We start from the raw sequence: 8,212 nt of genomic DNA on the forward strand, positions 1-8,212 counted from the left end.
ATGAATACTCTTGTATGCGAGACACTTGATTTAATTTCAACTTTATACGAATTAATTACAGATTGTGATGCAATCATCCACTAAACTAATAACAATACAATGCTGCAATCTGTCGCTATGCTATATTGAGAGAATTTTACAAAGAAATATATTATTTAAATTCTATCAAAATCAAAATTAAAAAGATTTGCAAAAAAACTAAAAAATACATATGTAATAAAATTTCCCCCAAATGTTATGTTATGATTTTCGAATAAGCACCATTTAGAAAGGAACCTAAAATGGTGCCGTTTTGTGCCCGGCCCGGCCCATTGTGCCAATCGCTAGAGCTAGCACCCGAGCGCCCTCGTGACTTCGGCCAGCATACCGCATTCGCGAGCGAAACACGTTTTCGTCCGGACGTGCGTGAGCAGTGCGTTCACCGTGAAGGTCGTGCCTAGGGGTTTGTAACAACATTTCATCCCCAGGTAAGTGGGGACCAGTCCAGTCAAATCGGAAGCCTTTCCACTCTCAACAGCTTCAGGCTAATCATACCGACAGCTAGCAAAAGTGGAGAGGAAAGTGTCCTTCTATTAGAATCATTAGCTGGTAGCAGCCATTCGGGTTCCCTGTGACGGGAGCTGTTGAGTTTGTGTTCGAGATTACGCCACTTTACGAATCATCCGGATTAATCTCAAGTGTGTGTACGGTGCGGGTACGTTTGAGTGTGTCAAATGTTTATTTGCTAAGTATATTAGCAACAGCAGCAGTAGTGCGTAGGTATGCAAAAGGCAACAACGTGAAGAGTGAGTGAGTGTTTGCTAGAGCAACGCTGCCCCAAAACAAGTGCTGTTGTGTAGAAGGGTAAATAGGTCGTAGTGCAAAAGTATGTCATTCTCAGTGTGAAGTCAGACCAGCGCGGGCTCAAGTGTGAGAGCGTGCACAGGTCCAGCAGTGCATATGGTTTGACAGGTGCAACCCGGAACGGATTCCCCGGGTGAACTGGCACGTGCGATCTATCAGCAGTCGACAAGTCAAAGCTACCGAGAGCGTCCAACAGCTAGCGAAGGTAAGCTAATGCATCATTTGTCCAGCAATAAGTGTCACGCTGTGCAAGGGGAAGTGCTGGCGCTTATCAGTATCGCTCCTCGTTATTTCTAGCATGGTCTGTGAAGGGTAGCAGAACAGCGGGTCAAGGGCAGATCTGATAGTGGGTACGGTTTTGGGGTGTTGATAAAGCAATAGGACACGTTTCATCTAATGAAATTGTCTCGTTAGCGGAGGTTTAGTTGTTTAGGATAGAAATTCAATTACTAGGAAGAAGCAATTAGCTCAACTTTTCATCGGTTATACCATTTGTGCCCGCAAAATGAAGTAGGTATCTGTAAAAGTGTGAAATGGAACTATTCTTCTCACGTTTGATAGTAAATCAAATATTAATGATGCAAGGATCGATTTTTAGATGTTCCTTTCTTTGCATTCTGCGGTGACCATCGAGCTCTACTAATGGTTTTTATCAACAAACACCCATTAAATGTAAAAGCTGTTCGTAATACAATTATCTCAAACATTTGATAAGAGTGAAATTAAGGTTTCTTAGTCACTTGCTGATAAGTTCATATTTTTGAGATTGCAAGCAAGATTAGAAGACTGAAACGATACATTAATCATGCTAGAAGATGTATCGTCAAACACAGCACAAAATAGAAATTTGATATAAAATTGAAGTATTTTTAATTATAAAACGCAACTGTTATAACGCGTAGCAAGTAAGAGTGATATGAAGAGTGAGTAATAAGCGTTTTATAGATTAGGAGCATTAACTGTTTAATGAATTTGAATTGAAAATAATATTAAAAAATGTTATCGCAAAGCGCAATAAATTAAGCGTAAATATTACGTACCTTCCGTGAGAATTGTTAATTGTGTTTATGGTTAGAGCAACAATACGACCACGAGAAAACGATGCAGAGTGTTTTTGTTTCTAGCGGAAATAACTAAGTTTCATTTCAAGGTGATTTGTAAGAAGGAAATACTAAATTGGCGTTCCACTGCAGTAAATATGGTTGATTTATGATATAAAAAACGAAATTGGTTGTCAATTTTCAAGGTAGCATGACAAAATTGAATTTTGTGCTAAAATATTTTTTTTATTGTTGTACTTTTGTGTCTATTCTCCTTGGATATATGTCAGTACTACCCGTTTGACACTCAGTCAACAACCCACAAGTAGCTTTAATTAAATGCTTCAAATCGTGTACATCGACAAAACCACCCAAATTAGCTTCACTCTTGTGGTGAAACGCGTAGGCATGTCCTAACTTGCGTTGGGAGAGTTTTGCTCACAGTCACTACACAAATACTTTGTGTTCACGAGAAAATTAATTATGCTTTAGCTGGACTGCTCGGCTGCAGTTTCCTCGGCATGGACGGTGTGGATGGTGAGCGATTGGTCCACGTGGACGATGGCCCACACTGAGACCGGGGAAATCAGTAGGATAATGCAGTAGTGGGTTGAGTATGTTTAATTTTTGCTTAAAAGGCCTTTTCAATTCTTGAAAGATGTCATTTTCGGGCAGAAATTGTTAGTGGGTGGTAAATAAGCCAATATGCGAAAAACAGATGAAATGTGCTAGAGTGTAGTTATGAAATAGAGTAGATTTAAAAACATCCTTCAAAAACGTATGTGAAGTAAAAGTAAACTAGTTTCATCGTCTATGTTATAAAAAAGACAAATGTATAATTATAATATTTAGACTACATTTTTGAATTATTTTAGATACGTTATTGAAATACAGTATAAAAAAACTGTGATAAGATATACCTATAACATAAAGGCAATTGATTTTCGCTTTAATTTGCTTTAATAGTGTTATATCGCACTGGGCGGAAATACCGCCTAATATTATGCTAGAGATCCGTCACGCTTGACCTTTGATGTCCAGTTGTACATTGTTATAGATAGAGCAGAATCTATCCAGTCCACTGTTGAAGGTCTGACCATATTCCTGCGTGAAAGGTTGCTCTGTACCGTATATTGAATCTCACGGGAGCCACAAGCCACACTGACAGGTGATAAGTGTTGTCCAATTTGTCTGATGTCTTGTTAGAATCATCGTTAGGACGATAGCTTTATCTACATGCTGTTAAAATTGGCATGATAAATCATTTCGGCAGCGTAACTGGCGACCTATTTATACAGTTATGAATGTACGGTCATTAAGAATACGTACAAAGTAGATAAAAAGAGTAATAATAGTATACTTGTTTTGTCATGTGTAATGCCTAATTAAAGACACTTGGTATTGTCAATCAATTCATTTTGTATATTTGTATGCAAAGATCTCCTTGTTGAAATAACGATTTCTACTGAAATGTCTATCTTTGAAATCTGGAATGGTTTATTTATTTTGCTGATCATTTGTAAAATCTTCCATGCTGAAGAAAGTATCACAATTTCGAAGAAACACGTCAAATTAAAATTTGTTCGTCAGATGTTATGATTTTTAGCAGGAAGAGCAGATGTTGTTGAATGAGCTATCATCATTATGATTGCTAGAATGTTTTCAGTAGAAACACGACAAAAGGATATTAGATGGTATATTGTGTGCAATGTTTATCAAGGTTGACGTACGCTGTCGTCCTGGCAAGGAACGAACTACAGTGCTACTGCCTGCCGGAAATTGTATTGTCCATCTGAGCGAATTTTCAAGCGTTCGGTAAATGAGTGATACTCCAGAACAGAACCTTGGTTTCTGAAAAGCACCTTAACTGAATGTGTCTTGGAGGACGGAAATTGCTACGCCGGGAACCTGTTTGCGCGTTCGCAAGCACGTGGACTCGTGGACGCCACGGACAAATGCTAACCCTCGGGGCTAGGTCCATCACAACACTGTCAACCGATACGACCGGTTTTATTTTGTTGTGTATGTATTGTATGTTTTGCTTGCGTTTACAAATACAACGCGATTTTATTGGAAGAAAAGAGGGGGAAAAACAATATGCTCAATGTTTTCCTTGGCAATACTTAATAACAACATAAGCATTGTTTACAAAGATATGCTTTTTCTGCCTGTACTTTTCAGGTGAGTAATTTATTCATCAGTTTGAAGCATGAGTATCCGATCACCCATTACCTTAGGAAACATATGCTCGAAGTTTTTTCGCAGATGAATGATGATTTTATCCTCCAATCACTCTCTCGCACTTTTCACTACTGTTGTTGGAATTCTTTGGGGAAATTAACTATGTTGTTTCTCTAATTTAATCAACATTACATGTACCCAATTTTAAACGCATGTACGCATTTAAACGGCTCTTACAACGACAAGTGAAGCCCCCGACTTATGATGACATCATCCGCCATTCGATGCACTTGCCCATTCCCACCCTATTCGTTGAATCGGTTACTGGAGTGCTGCAACAACAAAAAAACATACTCAAATTGTTACAGCAAAGGGATCACACGAACACAATCACAAAACTCAGCTCCAGCTGGCAGCGATAGATTGCTCCCCAGAGAGTGAAAGAGAGAGGCGCTCGGACATGCAAAGGTTGAGGCGTATTTTTTGCCCCAAAGTAACGATCGTGCTTGGTGTGCTACTTGCCTCTTGCGATCTGCCAGAATCTCAAGGCGCACCACAAGAAGGTTGCGTACAGGAGATGACATAACACTGGCAAGTCGCAAAACAATCGATACAACTCGACGATCCGGTATCCGAAAAGACCGGTACGCTCTTTTGGTAAGAAGGGCATGAAGTTGTTGAATGTGTTTGTGTGCAGATTGGTGGGTTTGCTCTGCACCAGGAAAGAGCTTGGTAACTCCACTGACAATAAAATGGGCTGACATTGGTACGAAATGTGAGTTTGAGTCCCCACAGAGTTTGCCGTTCAGTTAGTTGGTGGCACGAGACGGAAAAAGTGTGGCAGTGCGTCGCTGCGGTCACGAGATTGTGATTCGATATTCGTTTGTTTCGAGCAAGAAGTAAAACATTTAAACTGTTTATAGCGGTTGAGAACGCAAACAAGCGGCTTCTTGGGCGGGGACAGGTGGTCATCTAATTTATATTTTTACGTTTGAGATGGTTCCTGAAAGTTTAATGCGCTTCGACCACGACGACAAGCTGTTGTTCGGTGTTTTTGGTTGTCCGTTCTGGATTATAAGCATAGAAGTGTGTGCTGCCTTTCGTAGCTTGTATAACATACCGAAAGAATTCGCTTCAGCAATCCACCGGCGCTTGTGTGTAGTGTGTGAAATTCGAGGTGCCAGGAAATGAAGGTTTTTTTTAATGAAAAAAGTTGACGACGACAATTCGTTCAGAATGTGTGTATAAATGTGAGTGTAATTCTGTGGTTAAGCTTTGGCCCCAAATTTGGTGTTACTCACGACACGGCACAGAGCGACACAGTGGACCCACTGAACTGAGCGCCACTAACGAAGGTCAAACGAAGAAACCATAAATGTCTGTGATTGGAAGTAAAGATTGAAGTTGAGGAAGTAAAATGTACGACGGTGTGATATCATCGTGCCCCTATGCAGACATCGTGCGAGTTGATTAATAAAGAATGTCATCATCACCGTAGCAAACCTTGTATGAGATTGGCATAATGGAAGGAAGGAACGAGCCTAGGGGACTTTATGAAACCTTGGTATCGTATGCATTCATTGATTACATATTGATGGCTGACAGACTTTGCAATACTGCATCTACCACGTATTCACATTAATGAAGAATACAACGATCGTTTAGATCTCGCAAGAAAAAAGTTCGGCTTAAATACAATGTAATTGATTGTTACTCTAAAATAATATGATTCAGTCGCTGATAGCATGTACGTGACGCACTGAAGTGGCCACAAACATTTCCCCAAAAAAGAAGTCCATTTATAGAACGCTAAATTAATTATTGACATTTATCCGCAACGTGGCCAAACATTCATTTTGGGTTACTGTTTATAAGCCCGTATAATTAATCGTTTAGTCTAATGGCACAAACAACCACATTTACCTGGCAGAGCGAAGGTCACGCTATGGCTGCCGATAAACATGTATGATGTGGTTTTATTTCTGGCTCTTTTCTGGCTAACATTTATTAAGTATTTCAAAACCCTTTTCCTCCATTGGATTCCTGTAATAGTTGAAACATTTTCCACAATTGCACAATTGTTTTTCGCCTTTTCGCTCGCTTTCTACAATCACAATCATGAGCAAAGAATAATCAATAGCGAGGACGGCAAATGTCGCCAACGAACTGTGCGTTCCATGTTCGATGGAAAATCGATTTCGTTCCCAGACCAGACAACCTGCCCGGCGCCATCTAGACAGTGTGTTCCAGATAGTCGACCAAGCTGTAGAGATATGGGGAAAATTGTCTGCTGCATACGTTTATTTTTTTTGTCAAGGAAAATGAAGTGGTGGTTGGGTGATGTGGCAAGAGATGATGGTGAAGTACTTGGGCGAAGTTAAACAGATTAATGTCAACCGGTAAGGTAAAAGAGACTTACATAAGTGTTTGATAAGACCAATATTGTGAGTGCCTCAGATTGTTGGCAGTATTTCGGTTGATGAAGTGCTTGATGAAAGATTCCTAGGTGTTATGTTATGTTTAAAAGAGAATTGTACAAAAGCAAGATTTTGCTATTTGCTGTGATTTGAGTGAGATTGATGATTTGAACCTTTCTGTTGAAAATTCGATTATGTATAAATAAGACAATATATTGTAATTGAGAAGAAATAGATTTCTTAAAAATGGAAATGAGAGAAGCAATTGATGCTAACGTGCTACGCCAATTGCATACATTTAGGCGAATTTTAATTAAAGTCAAGAACAATGAACCACTAAGTCGATTAGAATATTTTTTTATACAGTGATTAAATTTAGGAACGCGTCTGCTTTGACTTATTTTACTAATTATAGAGATTATAGGGAATATATAGACTTTTTGAATACTCTATTGGCCATTTTACCCAGATATCGCGAACGATCCCGTGGACAGCCCAAATAAACAAGTTTATCAGTTAAAATGTGGCTCCCAGGAAAATCTTTTCTGGCTAACACAAAATACCAATTACAACATAACCAATAACAAAATAACAATTACATTTATGGATAAAAGTGTTTTGCTAATACATTTTTAATGTGAATTTCTTAAGATACTTGTTGTCAAAATTTGTAAGGCATATATAATTCTTCTTCTTTTGGCACAACAACCGCTGCCGGTCAAGGCCTGCCAGTACCCACTAGTAAAGTGGGCTTGGCTGTCAGTGACTTATTGTTACCATAGGAGGATAGTCAGTCTTACGTATGGGGAGACGGTCTTTTCGGGGCTTGAACCCTGACGGGCGTGTTGTTAAGTCGTTCGAGTTGACGACTGTACCACCAGACGGACTAAGGCATAATAAAGGCATATATAATATTCCCTTAAAAATGGAGCATAGAGAATCAAATGGTTGTTGCTATATGACTTCTGGATAGCAGTGCGATCAATAGATTTTAGAATTGTTCTTCAGGTGTTGCACTATACTGCTACTCAGCTACTGCTACGAAGAAAATCAATCTGAAATTGATGACTAAGGCCAGGCAAGAACTATGAGCGTGTTCAACGCATATATTTTAATTTACTATAGCTCACATGTATCAGCCATAGGACACACTGCTAGACTGCCTATCTCGATCTAAAATGTTTGAAGAATTTACCTGTTTTTGTAGTCTTACTAGTATCGTCTTTTGAACTAGGTTTCATCCATCCATTAATACCACTTTTTCAGTTTGCTTGCAATAAGCTTAAACGCTTATTTGTCTTGTGCAATTCATGGCTCCCCAAGCTTTGAACAATTAATCATGCGCGGCTGTAAAATCGAGTCGAGCACGTTTGTACCACGATTGAAATCTTAAGCGTTGAGTGTCCAAAGGAATCACCCACTTCCGTCACCACCTAATAGCGCTAATTACGCTCGGTGATATTTTGTGTCTGGGGAAAGGTGACATACCAATACTCACTCGGTGGCACGGGAAGCTGCTCCCTTGTTTACCCACACTAGGTTATCTCTCAAACTGTTCATAACTGCACGTATGATGTTCACGAGGATGGAGACCGGGGAATGGGTTTCCGAACCAATAGGCGTACCAAGGGAAGAAATTCTGGTCATAGTTTATTTTTAGCGAACGCGATCAGCGTAACTGCAGCGATGTGGCTGGTGTTCGTTATAGACCTTGTGCCGATACATCAGCGA

The sequence above is a fragment of the Anopheles gambiae genome, chromosome 2 (genome assembly GCF_943734735.2).
Source record: "Anopheles gambiae chromosome 2, idAnoGambNW_F1_1, whole genome shotgun sequence".
In the NCBI taxonomy this organism is placed as follows: Eukaryota; Metazoa; Arthropoda; class Insecta; order Diptera; family Culicidae; genus Anopheles; species Anopheles gambiae.